The sequence below is a fragment of the Rutidosis leptorrhynchoides genome, chromosome 3 (assembly GCF_046630445.1).
Source record: "Rutidosis leptorrhynchoides isolate AG116_Rl617_1_P2 chromosome 3, CSIRO_AGI_Rlap_v1, whole genome shotgun sequence".
Taxonomy (NCBI): domain Eukaryota; kingdom Viridiplantae; phylum Streptophyta; class Magnoliopsida; order Asterales; family Asteraceae; genus Rutidosis; species Rutidosis leptorrhynchoides.
In genome coordinates this window covers 661,935,570-661,949,039 of record NC_092335.1, presented here as the reverse complement: position 1 = coordinate 661,949,039, position 13,470 = coordinate 661,935,570, and the positions used below count along the sequence as shown (strand labels likewise).

The following is a 13,470-nucleotide window of genomic DNA, read 5'->3' as shown; positions in this document are numbered from 1 at the left end:
AAGTGGTTCTAGATATTTATAAAAGTTATATACGTTTTAATAATAAAGTTCTTTTTAAACTGAAAACGTTTTTGTACGTTTGAAACTAAATAGATCAATCGAGTCTTTATGAGATTCAATCTTCCACTATCCTTTGTCTAGTTCTCAATGATTGACAATTTGTTCATATTTATAAATCACTTTACCATTTTCCGAATATTGTTAAAATGAAAAGATTTCTCAAATCAACGTGGGCCTTTCAACAGAGACTTGTAATCATAATTTAATATATCTGATAATTCAATCATTTGATCTTATCTTCTAATTCCATTGATAAACATTTTGAAACAGATACAATCATATAAAGTATTTAATCTAATATTTTGTTTACGTATCAAGTTATAATATATATACACATATACATATATAATCATATTCGTTTAATAGTTTGTGAATCGTTGGAACTTGGTCGAGGTTGAATGAATGTATGAACATAGTTTAAAATTCTTGAAATTTAACTTAACAAATATTGTTTATCGTGTCGGAAACATATAAAGATTAAAGTTTAAATTTGGTTGGAAATTTCCAGGTTGTCACAGTACCTACCTGTTAAAGAAATTTCGTCCCGAAATTTGAGTGGAAAGGTCGTGAATGATAATAAGTATGTTTTCATGATGCATACGGGCTGAAAATTAGAGTTTTATCATCAGCGAATAATTTGGATAAACAATCCATTTATATGAAGAGTACGAATGAAGCTAACATAGAAGAGTGAAATGAGTAAGTGTAGATTCATCTTATCATTTGACGTAGATATGATTGATTCCCAGATTTTAAGGGATTTGAAGAAAATCTTCTTAATAAGATTTAACTCTCCGGTAATCAAGGAAATTAGGATCCGCTTTAAATGCGATCATCCATTTTAATTGTTCTGTCGGAGATTTTATTATAAATTCACCTCCTCCATTTCCTTACAACTCACACCATCTGTTGATGTATTTTATGCAAGTCCCTAGACATCTACCCACGTCCATTGCAGGTACAACAGTTTACAGGTCACCATGATTGCTCGTTATTATCCTATCCATGTTTGTATGTGGTTACAGGAACTGCAGGAACAAGATTTAGATGTTTGACTATGTTAGACTTAGTCAGACGTACGAGTGAAGCCTCACTAGTACGGCTGACAGGCTCATACGCATGGTTGATGCTGAGCTAAGTCACAATTACAACCTAAATGATAAGACACGAGTGAGTGATCACCTGTACGGTTGATGAAGCCAACTCGTACGTGTGATGAATGAATCGTATGGGTGTGTCAACAGCAGGGGTATATAAAGTCTTATGTTCTTCATTTTAGGTTAAGCCTCTCATTTGTTACACACACTCAGATCTAGTGAGCTCCTTCGATTTTCTCTCAGTCCAAATCACCCAGGTGGTGAATAATAGCTCTAGGTGTTGATCTAATCACACTTGATTTAGTTGTGGTTTAACTAAATTAATAAAAAAAAAAACTTAACCTATTCACTAGAGGGTTTGATTCACTTATTCTGCCATTGTGTGAGTTAAATCTGTTGATTTCTAAGTTCCTAGTCATGTTTCATCACCTTCTATTCTTTCCCCCTCAACTCATATTTAAAAGTATTCATCAATATGCTCTATCCAGTTCTGATTCTCGATATACTTCTAACTTTCATATCGGTCATTCTTCTTTTTTTTTTCATCTACCGCCGGAAGAATCTATTTACTTCTACTATACTCTTGAGTTTATAGTGTTCCTAGTTCTCCCGTGTCTTTATATTGCTATATGCATCGATATATATGGTTTATAATATCTGATTTGTCGTTGGGCTTTATATGTTCCCTTATATTTCAAAGTCTCTGCTTCTGTCTTCTATAATCATTATCATTCACAGTTAATGCTCTCTTTTATTTGCTGCAATTTATACCCCAATTTCTATTTCGAAGTTTTGTCCTTTCGTTTCTTCTTCTTGCGATTAAGCACCGCTTGTAATGGTTCAGAATTCACAGATATGAATTTCGAAATGAACATTGTTAATGTTCTAGGAAGGAAATTGTGATGGCACGATCTTGACTTGTCAAATTACTAAAATACCTTGGAAAAGGCCGAATCATCAAGAAATATTTTCTAGATATTTTAGAGGTTAAATAGAATACAAGAGTCGTATAACATGGCACATGATGATGTTATGATCTGTGAATCATCACGTTCCATTTAGAAACTCAGCATGACTTACTGTAATATAATCACATTGATCAAGTGTCATTATATTATACTAATTCATTCTTCAGTTCTCAACACTACTTCAAAATATTCCTATTTTAAACTTGAATGTTTCAGAATTTAGAAACTAAAATAGTTTCTTTTATGATGTAATACAGATAGCGCAAAGAGGTAAATAATTTCAAATAAGAAAAATTAAGAAAATATCTTCAGAAATATGGAGGATATTTATAATGAAAGATATGATGATATTTTAGAATTTCTAATATCAGAGGATGATGAAGAATATTGTCCGCAGGGGTTTAGAGTCAGGAGCAAGGTATTCATTAATGACTTCAGCAGATACTGAATTATTTGGATCCTTTGAAGTCAGGTTCAGTCTTTGTAATTTGTCCACAGCCTCCTTCCTACTTTGCTCAATCCGTTTTCCAGTTCCAAGACTTCTCTTTTTCTGCGCATTGCCAGCACACCTATTCATTATCATCAAACTTTTACTGTTAAGGTCGTTTATAGTTTTTTTTTTTTTGCTGCTTCATCAGTATTTTTCCATTTTCGGAGAACCAATTCGTAGTTCGAAGTGTTTTTCAGAATCTTCACATTCAAATTAAGTCCAGAAGATAGACGTTATATATACACATATAACTGTTGGCGTAGACATGCTGCGAGATTTCAAAATACTGATTGCTAATTCCCAATTATTCGTATGGAAATTCTCATTACAAGATGCGAATAAGTAAATGATGGGGTTTCAATGAATAATTATAATGACTTTTTGGAGAGGCTAAAGTCAAAGGGTAATGAAGTTGTTGATACATCTGTTAATAATGTGGTGGAATGTAAAAGGTTCCCTGGTAACGATGGTGTATATCTCAAGGTTATAATAAGGTTAGTCTGACTGAAAAGTCGAAGTTGACTTGCTGGAGCTGTGACAAAACTGGCTACTTTGAATAGGAGTCGCAAAGTTATTTTTGCTAATAAATGCTAAAGAATCTGATGCGGATACGTTGTTTAAACTTTTACTTTGGTTTCAAGTGTTTTTCAGGTACATAACTGTGGGTAACATGTGGTTGGATCATCATCTCGATTGCTCATCATTCGAAGTGTCTTCAGAAATTTTCGAAGGGTTTGAACACAGATTGTAATCGTTAACATACATTTGATGTTCTAACACAGTTTTGAAGTCAAAATATAGCTTGTGAAAGATGTAAGGATCTAAGAGTGATGATTTTGGTCATATCTCAAGTTGAATTTTGAGATTTCAAAATCAGAATATGTAATTAAATTTTGAATGAGTATGGTTGTTTTGATTTCTATAAAAGAATGTATATTGTTGTGAAAGTAGGGAGTATAATGGATGATTTGCTGAATCAGATTCGAAGAATGTAATATATTAATTGTGAATTTATATATCTCTCGGGTATTACCTACCCGTTATAAAAAATTTCACAATTAATATTTTGTACAAAAGAATTTTATTACAGTCTTTATGAATATATATATATATGTATATTTTCTTCAGATGTAACATAGATTTAATGAGTTATTGTTAAATTAAACTCATTTGATTTACGGTTGAAACTAGAATTGAATAATCCCTAAAGGCTTTAAAAAGTACATAACTTTTACGCAGTATTTCTTTAATGACATTGAAATTATGAATCAATACTTCGTTATTTGTTGATGTATGATGTTCGGTTCGTGGAATTCTTGTGAATTTCGCAAAGTACGAATAATGTTATCTGAAAAGTTTCGGGTACATCGATGATGAAAGTGTAAAATCAAATATATACTTGATTTATTATGAATTGGAATTTGTTGAATTGCGACAGAGATTGTAGTTAACGATGGTTAAGTTGCGGCCGAAGGACGTACATTATTGCATATTTGTAATATGAATTAACCGAGTAGTTAAGATTCACACACAATAGCTTAGCACGGAAAATTTATTTTTATTTCAAAATATATAAAATATGCATATAATTTCTTCAAAGGGAATGAGTTAATTCTTCATAACTCGTTGATACAATATACGGGTTATTGATTCGTAATGATGTCCATAGTGATTCTTGAGCTGACGGACTTTGTGATGTTATAGGTGTTGTTGATTCTGATGTTGACTGTACTGATGATGCTGGTGATGCTGATGGTACTGTTGATGCTGTTGGTAAAACAAGTTTAGCTTGTTAATCACACACCATTTTTGTCAGGGTTTCTACTCTTCCTTCTATCATTTTGGTTCGCTTAACTGATTTATGGTTAGGGCTAGATTAGATAATATCTAAGACTTTAGAGATTACATAATCTGCGCGGAATGTTTCTCCAATGAAGTTATGAATTAATACTTCGTCGGTTATTGTTGTTGGTATTCCTTGGTATCTACAGGGCGTATGACATTGGTGCTCGTGGGACAGAGTGTAAAGTTGAGGTTTACGACGTGGTTGTGGTTGGGGTGGTAATGGTACTATTGGCGTTGATGATGGTGTTACTGGTTATGCTGCTGATGCTGCTGCTGGTGTTTGAAATCTCTGCACCATATTCTCCAAAGCCACTACCCGAGCGCGAAGCTCGTTGACTTCTTCTATTACACTGGGGTGATTGTCGGTTCGGACGAGCAGATAAATAAAATCTAAAATTTGATGTAATATATAATCGTGACGAGATACTCTGGAAATGAGCGAGAAAATGGTGTTTCGGACAGGTTCGCCGGTAAGTGCTTCAGGTTCTTCGTCAAGAGGGCAATGTGGTGGATGGAAGCGATCACCTTCTTCTTGTCTCCAATGATTGAGGAGGCTACGAACCCATCCCCAATTCATCCAGAATAGGTGATGACTGATTGGTTGATCTATTCCGGTCACACTGCTTTCGGAGCTGGAGTGGGATTCCATTTCGAAATCCGAGGAACTTGAATTAATGATGAATTCCATTTCGTACGATTGAATAAGGATTTTTATTTTTTTGATATGAAATGATTTTTGGTTATCGGATGGTATTCTAATTACATAGAATATCCATATATATAGAACAAAAGATTTCGTAAATTACGGAGGAATTTACGGGATATATCAGGCAATGTTAACAGTAATAGATACGATAAGATATGATTTAGCAGATACGCTAAGATATGAATTTTTGTCTATACACTATTCATGCAATCAATGCAGCAAGACGTGTCTTAGACTAAAAATGATAAGCAGGTAATTTCCTGAGGATGATAAGTAGTTAATTTTTGACACAAAATGATAAGCAAAACTATTGACATGCAGACACGGTCGAAGTCCAGACTCACTAATGCATCCTATCGACTTATCTGTTAGACACACTAATGCAGACCTGGTTCGCTAAGACCACCGCTCTGATACCAACTGAAAGGACCCGTTCATATACATTATAAACGATTCACAATAGTTGATTACATTGCGAGGTATTTGACCTCTATATGATACATTTTACAAACATTGCATTCGTTTTTAAAAGACAATCTTTCTTTACATCGAAAATTAACAGGCATGCATACCATTTCATAATATCCATTATCCAACTATAAATTGATTTAATAATAATCTTTGATGAACTCAATGACTCGAATGCAACGTTCTTCGAAATATGCTATGAAAGACTCCAAGTAATATCTTTAAAATGAGCAAATGCACAGCGGAAGATTTCTTTAACACCTGACAATAAACATGCTTTAAAGTATCAACCAAAAGGTTGGTGAGTTCATTAGTTTATCATAATCATTTATTTCCATCATTTTAATAGACCACAAGAATTTCATTTCCAGTTCTCATAAATATACGTCCCATGCATAGAGACAAAAATAATCATTCATATGGTGAACACCTGGTAACCGACATTAACAATATGCATATAAGAATATCCCCTATCATTCCGGGATCCTCCTTCGGACATGATATAAATTTCGAAGTACTAAAGCATCCGGTACTTTGGATGGGGTTTGTTAGGCCCAATAGATCTATCTTTAGGATTCGCGTCAATTAGGGTGTCTGTTCCCTAATTCTTAGATTACCAGACTTTAATAAAAAGGGGCATATTCGATTTCGATAATTCAACCATAGAATGTAGTTTCAATTACTTGTGTCTATTTCGTCAAACATTTATAAAAGCGCATGTATTCTCAGTCCCAAAAATATAAAGGGTAAAAAGGCAAATGAAACTCACCATACTGTATTTCGTAGTAAAAATACATATAACGTCATTGAACAAGTGCAAGGTTGGCCTCGGATTCACGAACCTATATTAATTATATATATTTATATGTTGGTCAATATTTGTATAGCAATTTAGGTCAGGTCATAGTGTAATCCTATCCTATAGCTCGAGTCTGACTCTACAGTATAGTAACATGTTATATTACTCATGCTCAATTAAGATTCTAGTAAAAGGTGACGTGTGAAACAACGTAACACAAATGGTTTCATAATCATAAAATAGTATTTTAGGTTTTTTTTTTTTTTTTAGAGAAAATCAACACAAAAAGTTAACTGAAAAGTTAACAGGAAAAGTCAAAGTTCAAAGTCAAAAGTCAAAGGTTAAAGTCAAAGGTCAAAGGTCAAAGTAAAAATGAGGTCGCATGCAAATATATAATAACTTATACAAAAATGATTTTCGGTCAAACATGACTAAACGGGCCACTTCAGCTATTTTTAGAAAAATTATCGGAACTCCGATTGATAAACTGCCAAAGATAAAAGTTACACATTACCAAAAAGATTACGCATAAATATTACAGAAGTAAACTAAACCTAGACAACTCGTAGTTGCCAACGCGTTTTCGGCGTTTCAAAGTTAATTTTTCAGCTTTAATAAATTTACAAAAGTGACCGAGTAGCCTACTTTGGAGATTTTTAGAAAATTCCTCAAAACTCGTATTGACAAACGGTCAAAGCCTGCAAATTCTCGTTACCACAAAGATATAACATGATTTTTGGAAAGAGTAAACACATATTAGGCCGACCATGACAACTGATACAAAACTGACATTTTTAAATAAAAAAGTTTCAGCTCTTTTTAGAATTTTAAAATGTGACCAAACCGTCAACTTTGATGATTTTTAGAAAAATCGTCGAGACTCGAATTGACAAACGGCCAGAGTCGTTTGTTAGACCTTACAGCAAAGAATTCAGCGGTATTTTTTTTATATATGAAACAACGCAGATCAGCGAGAATTTCAGTTCCCGTTTCGACATTTCATCAAAATTTGCAAAACTTCTTTTGTCCATAACTTGACAACCGTTCAACGAAACGAGACGTGCTTTATATGAAAATTCATCTACTCGACGAGTAGAATCCAAATAACCACTTTTTATAACCCAGAAAATTAGTTCACTAATTATCATCAGCAATTTTAATTACAAAATTAATTATGCAATTTGTTTATTTCATAACTTTCTAACCGTTACTTGGATTCAAGTGATTCTTAAACCAAAATTCAACTATTTTTTGCTAGCTTTCCAACGACATGCATATCTTATACCTTATCTCAATCGTATATGTAACTAATTCAGGAATCAACATAACCTATCTAATGGCAATATCAAAAGTACAAGCATGCATAATCCTATATACTCGAGCACTAGTCAGGGATACACTATTAGTATGTAAAAATTAAATTATGAGTACTCACATATCAATATTGAGATTCAATATTGCAGGAAAGGTACGTAAACGCAACGGAGATGATAAACACTATATTGACCTCACGAGCATACCCATGAACCATACTCAATCACCTCCATAGCTATAACCCATAATTTCCTTAATCCTATCCCACTCAAAAAAACAACTTCGAAATCACTCGGACAGCACTCCGTCGTAATATTTTATGTATACTAATAATATCTTGAGATAATACGGAGTAAATATATATATGTAAATCGATTGAGAGAGTTTAGAGAAAACTATTTTCAAGTTTCTATGAAATAATGAAACCTATTGAATTCTATTTATAATAGATTTTTGAATTATTAAAGTGAATTATTAAAGTATGAATTATTAAAATGAATTATTAAAGTATGAATTATTAAAGTGAATTATTAAAGTATGAATTATTAAAGTGAATTATTAAAGTATGAATTATTAAAGTTAAAGTAAAGTAAAAATAAAGTAAAGGTAAAGTTTAAGTATAGTAAAAGTATAAAACTATGTACGTATAATATGCGTATAAATATATATAATATTAATTTAAATCGTTATATATATTTAATAAAATAAAATATAAATATCGTTATCTTTATCATATGAGTTGTCAAAAGTGGTTCTAGATATTTATAAAAGTTATATACGTTTTAATAATAAAGTTCTTTTTAAACTGAAAACGTTTTTGTACGTTTGAAACTAAATAGATCAATCGAGTCTTTATGAGATTCATCTTCCACTATCCTTTGTCTAGTTCTCAATGATTGACAATTTGTTCATATTTATAAATCACTTTACCATTTTCCAAATATTGTTAAAATGAAAAGATTTCTCAAATCAACGTGGGCCTTTCAACAGAGACTTGTAATCATAATTAAATATATCTGATAATTCAATCATTTGATCTTATCTTCTAATTCCATTGATAAACATTTTGAAACAGATACAATCATATAAAGTATTTAATCTAATATTTTGTTTACGTTTCAAGTTATAATATATATACACATATACATATATAATCATATTCGTTTAATAGTTTGTGAATCGTTGGAACTTGGTCGAGGTTGAATGAATGTATGAACATAGTTTAAAATTCTTGAAATTTAACTTAACAAATATTGCTTATCGTGTCGGAAACATATAAAGATTAAAGTTTAAATTTGGTTGGAAATTTCCAGGTTGTCACACTAAAGTACCAACTTTAACTAGCATGTTTTCCATTATCCCTCTAGGATATTTTACTGATCGATCGGCCAGTTGTATGCTTATTCGTGTTGGTTTTAATTCTCCAAGGTCTAGTTTAGCGTATAATGAATACGGCATTAGATTTATACTAGCACCTAAGTCTGCCAATGCTTCTATTGAACTAAGACTACCCAGAAAACATGGAATTGTGAAACTTCCTGGATCTGATAGTTTTTCTGGTATCTTATTCAACAGCACTGCAGAACAATTAGCATTCATAGTAACAGCCGAGAGTTCTTCCATTTTCTTTCTATTTGAGATTAAATCTTTCAGAAATTTAGCATATCTAGGCATTCCTGAAATTACATCAATGAAAGGAAGATTTACATTTATCTTTTTAAACATATCCAAAATTTGGATTGCTCGGCTTCAAGTCTCTCTTTTCTCATTTTACTCGGGTAAGGAAGTGGTGGTTGGTATGGTTTAATATAAGGTTTAGTTTTAACTGTGTTATCTTCATTAACCTTTTCAACTACCGGTTCTTTTTCCTTATCTTGCTTAGATTGTGGTTCTTGTGGAGTAGGAATAACGTTATCAGAAATTACAGGTATTTCAGGTGGTTTAAGTGTAATACCACTTCTCGTGGTAATGGCTTTAGCTGTTTCATTCTGGGGGTTAGCATTTGTATCACTAGGTAGACTTCCCGGTTTTCTTTCACCTATCAACCTTGCTAGGTTGCTCGCTTCTTGTTCCAGATTTTGAATAGAAGCTTGTTGATTTCTAAATGCTTGAGCATTTTGTTCATTCGTTTGTTTCTGAGATGTGAAAAACTGAGTTTGAGATTCAACTAGCTTTGACATCATATCTTTAAAATTTGGCTTTTTATCATCGGTTTGTTGTGGTTTGTTTTAAAAATTGGGTCTTTGCTGATTGTAAGTATTGTTGGATACTTGTTGATTACTAGGACCTTGTTGGTTGTTATATGGAACATTTCGATTATAATTCTGGTTTTGATTGTAAATTGGTCTTGGCGGTTGATAATTATTCTGATAATTATTTCCAGGCCTTTGGTTTATGTATGAAACATTCTCTCTTTGTTCCATTGTTAGTTCAATACTGAGACAATCTTTTGTCAAATGTGGTCCTCCACACTGCTCACAACTAATTCTTATTGAGTGAATATCTTTAGTCATCTTTTCCATTCGTCTCTCGATAGCATCTATCTTTGCAGAAATGGAATCTAAGTCATGGCTAGAATCGGCTCTAGCTGCTTTAGATGATCTAACAATATCTTTTTCTTGATGCCACTCATGTGAGTGGGAAGCAGTGTTATCAATAAGTTTGTAAGCATCAGTTGCGGTTTTCTTCATAATGGAACCACCAGCTGCTATGTCTATGTCTTTTCTTGTAGTGTTGTCGCATCCTTGGTAGAATATTTGTACTATTTGACAAGTGTCTAAACCATGTTGCGGACATCCTCTCAATAATTTTTCAAATCTTGTCCATGCTTCATATAGAGTTTCATTTGGCTTTTGTGAGAACGTAACAATTTCTCCTTGAAGTCTCACGGCTTTAGATGCCGGAAAGAATTGTTTAAGAAATTTTTCAACTAAAACGTCCCATGTATCAATCGCCCCTTCAGGTAACGATTCTAACCAATCTTTTGCTTCTCCCTTTAAAGTCCAGGGAAATAACATGAGATATATCTGTTCATCCTCCACTTCTCTTATTTTAAATAGAGTACAGATTCTATTAAAGGTTCGAAGTTGTTCTTTTGGATCTTCCTCGGTGCACCACTAAATTGGCATTGATTAGTTATCATGTGTAGGATTTGTCCTTTGATTTCATAATCTGGCGCATTAATGTCTGGTTGAGTAATTGCGTGACCTTGGCCAGTGCGTTTTGCTCGCATTCGGTCATCCATACTTAGAGGTTCCAGATTCTCCATGATTGAATTTGTCGAATCTGAATCACTAGAGGATTCTGATTTAATGGTTGGTTCCTCAACAATCTCTGTTTGAATTATTGGTGGTTCCGGAGGAAAGATTAATGGTTCAGGATCTATGAATTGCCCCTGAATATCTTCCGGATTCTCAATTGTGAGGTCGGGTTCAAAAAATGGATTATTGGAAATTTAAATTGGAGTACTTGGTCGACTGGATGACGATTCTAAAGAAAAATCAACGGCGACAATATTTGCTAGATGTCTTGATCGAGTTACAGGTGGTGAATGTACAAAAAGTGGTGAACGTTTTGCTCGGTGCATTCAAATAGCCAACAGATGCAGCAGGGAGCCAGAACCCTTTAAATCGGAAGCTCACAACTCAGCCACTAACAAATCCAACTATTACTACGAAGCAGAAAATTTGGATGTCTATCAATTTAACCACTTAAAATAATTTTTTGTTGAAATTTTAAAGAAATTTAGAGAAGAAATAGAAAATTCTATGTCCTAAAAACTAGAGTGTCGAGAAATAAGAAAGAAAAAGAGTGCGTCGAAAAACGTCGAAAAATAAAAGGTCGAAAAATATAATAGGCGTCGAAACTTAAAAAGGAACTAAAAACTAAGAATTAAAAGTTGCGTCTAAAAATATTAAAGCTTAAAAGGAATTCTATATCCCAAATGGCAATAACTTAAAAAGGTACTAAAATTTAAAAACGGCGTCGCAAAATTCTAAAGCACCTAAATCTTAGTCTAAAGAAAAAGCACTTAAGTGATATTACGGCAAAGCCTAAAAATCTAGAAATAAAAATAACTATGGCAAAAACTATGATTTAAAACTAAATACGAGCGAAAAGTACAAAAATTACGCTAAAATAAAAAGATACAAAATATAAAAATAATCTTAAAGTTGTTAAAAGTACAATTTTTATAAAAATATTATTTTTATATTATTTATTTTATAAAACTATTAATTTTATAATTTAATTAAACTAATTAAACTTAATAATACAAATTAAATAAAAACTAAACTAAATAATTAAATAAACAAAACCTAATTAGGGTTATAATAATAATAATAATTAAAATATACTCCATAATTAATGCTGAATTAGGTCAACTGTGGCATGTCAGGTACCTTCATGCGATCGCATGAAGTTTTGCCTTCGTGCTCATGCGATCGCATGAGCTAGGGTTTCGGGCCAGGCTCTAGGCTGCTACAGTACCGGGCCGTTTGATTTCTTTTATTTTTTTTTCTGTTTTAATAAATAATTATATAAATAAATAAAAACTTGTATTTTAAAAAATAAAATAAAAATAAAGAAACTTTATAATTTTATAAATATATAACAAACTATTAAAAATATATAAATATTTTGTTTTTTCTTTTTATATTTTTGAATATATTTTTTTTTAAACGTATTTTTACAAAAGCGTATTTTTATAAAAGGAAACTAAAAATTAATAAAAAAAAATTTTTTATAGCGTTGCACTTCCGGCGTTTAAGCAAGAATTGTCCCCGGCAGCGGCACCAAAAATACTTGATGTTAAAGCGAAGGGGTATAAAATACTATTAATTTTTACTAGGAAATACTATTAAATACGATACAATTTTACACAAGATATTTATTTATTTATAGAATGGATATACCTAAACCTTGCTACAATAATTATAGGCAGTGTACCTAATCATACAGTAGTGTAGTTTTTAGTAAGTCCGGTTCGTTCTACAGGGAAAATTAAACAAGCTTAACGCTATATTAGTTTTAACTTATAAAAATACAAATATATATATAAGTAATATTATTATTATAAAAGGGGGTTTTTATCGTTTAATGACCGGTTTGTCGATTTTAAAACTTAAGTCGCAGTTAAAACCTAATGTAAAATATTAAAAATAAATACAACTTAATTTAAAACGTAAAGTAAATAACGATAATGAAATTGCGATAAATAAAAGTGAGATTAAATACAATGACAATAAATAAAAGTGCGATAATTAGAAGTGCAATTAAATATGAAATAAAAGAATTATGCTTATTTAAACTTCCGCAATCATGATGTTTGACGTGTTGATTTTAGTTTATTCCCATGGGTTAATTGTCCTTTGTCCTGGATTATTCAATATGTCCGTCTGGTTTTTGTCCATAACAGTCCATCAGTCATAAATATAAAGTGCGAGTGTCCTCGTCAAATTATCCTTATATCCGAAGTCAAATATTCCAACTAATTGGGGACTTAAACTGTAACAAGGTCTTAATACTTTGTTTAATAATTACACCAGGATATCGACTGCGTGTAACCCAAGGTTTTAATACTTTGTTAACAATTATGCCAAGTGTCCTTGTACATAATTTTACCCCAGTTTTAATAATTCCATAGACTATTGATCCATTCCCGTGTCCGGTTAAATGAACGATTATTCGTACATATAAATATCCCACCCATCGTGTCCGATCGA

At 32.0% G+C, this 13,470-nt stretch overlaps 1 long non-coding RNA gene and 1 other non-coding gene across 2 annotated transcripts in view; both read left to right on the top strand.

Moving 5' to 3' along the window:
* LOC139899257 (uncharacterized) overlaps positions 1 to 13,470 on the top strand; it is a 203,914-nt gene that overhangs the window by 144,854 nt on the left and 45,590 nt on the right. The window lies entirely within an intron of this gene.
* Positions 10,526 to 10,632, top strand: LOC139903063 (small nucleolar RNA R71). The gene has a single exon (XR_011777910.1). It is a non-coding gene; the product is annotated as a small nucleolar RNA R71 (small nucleolar RNA).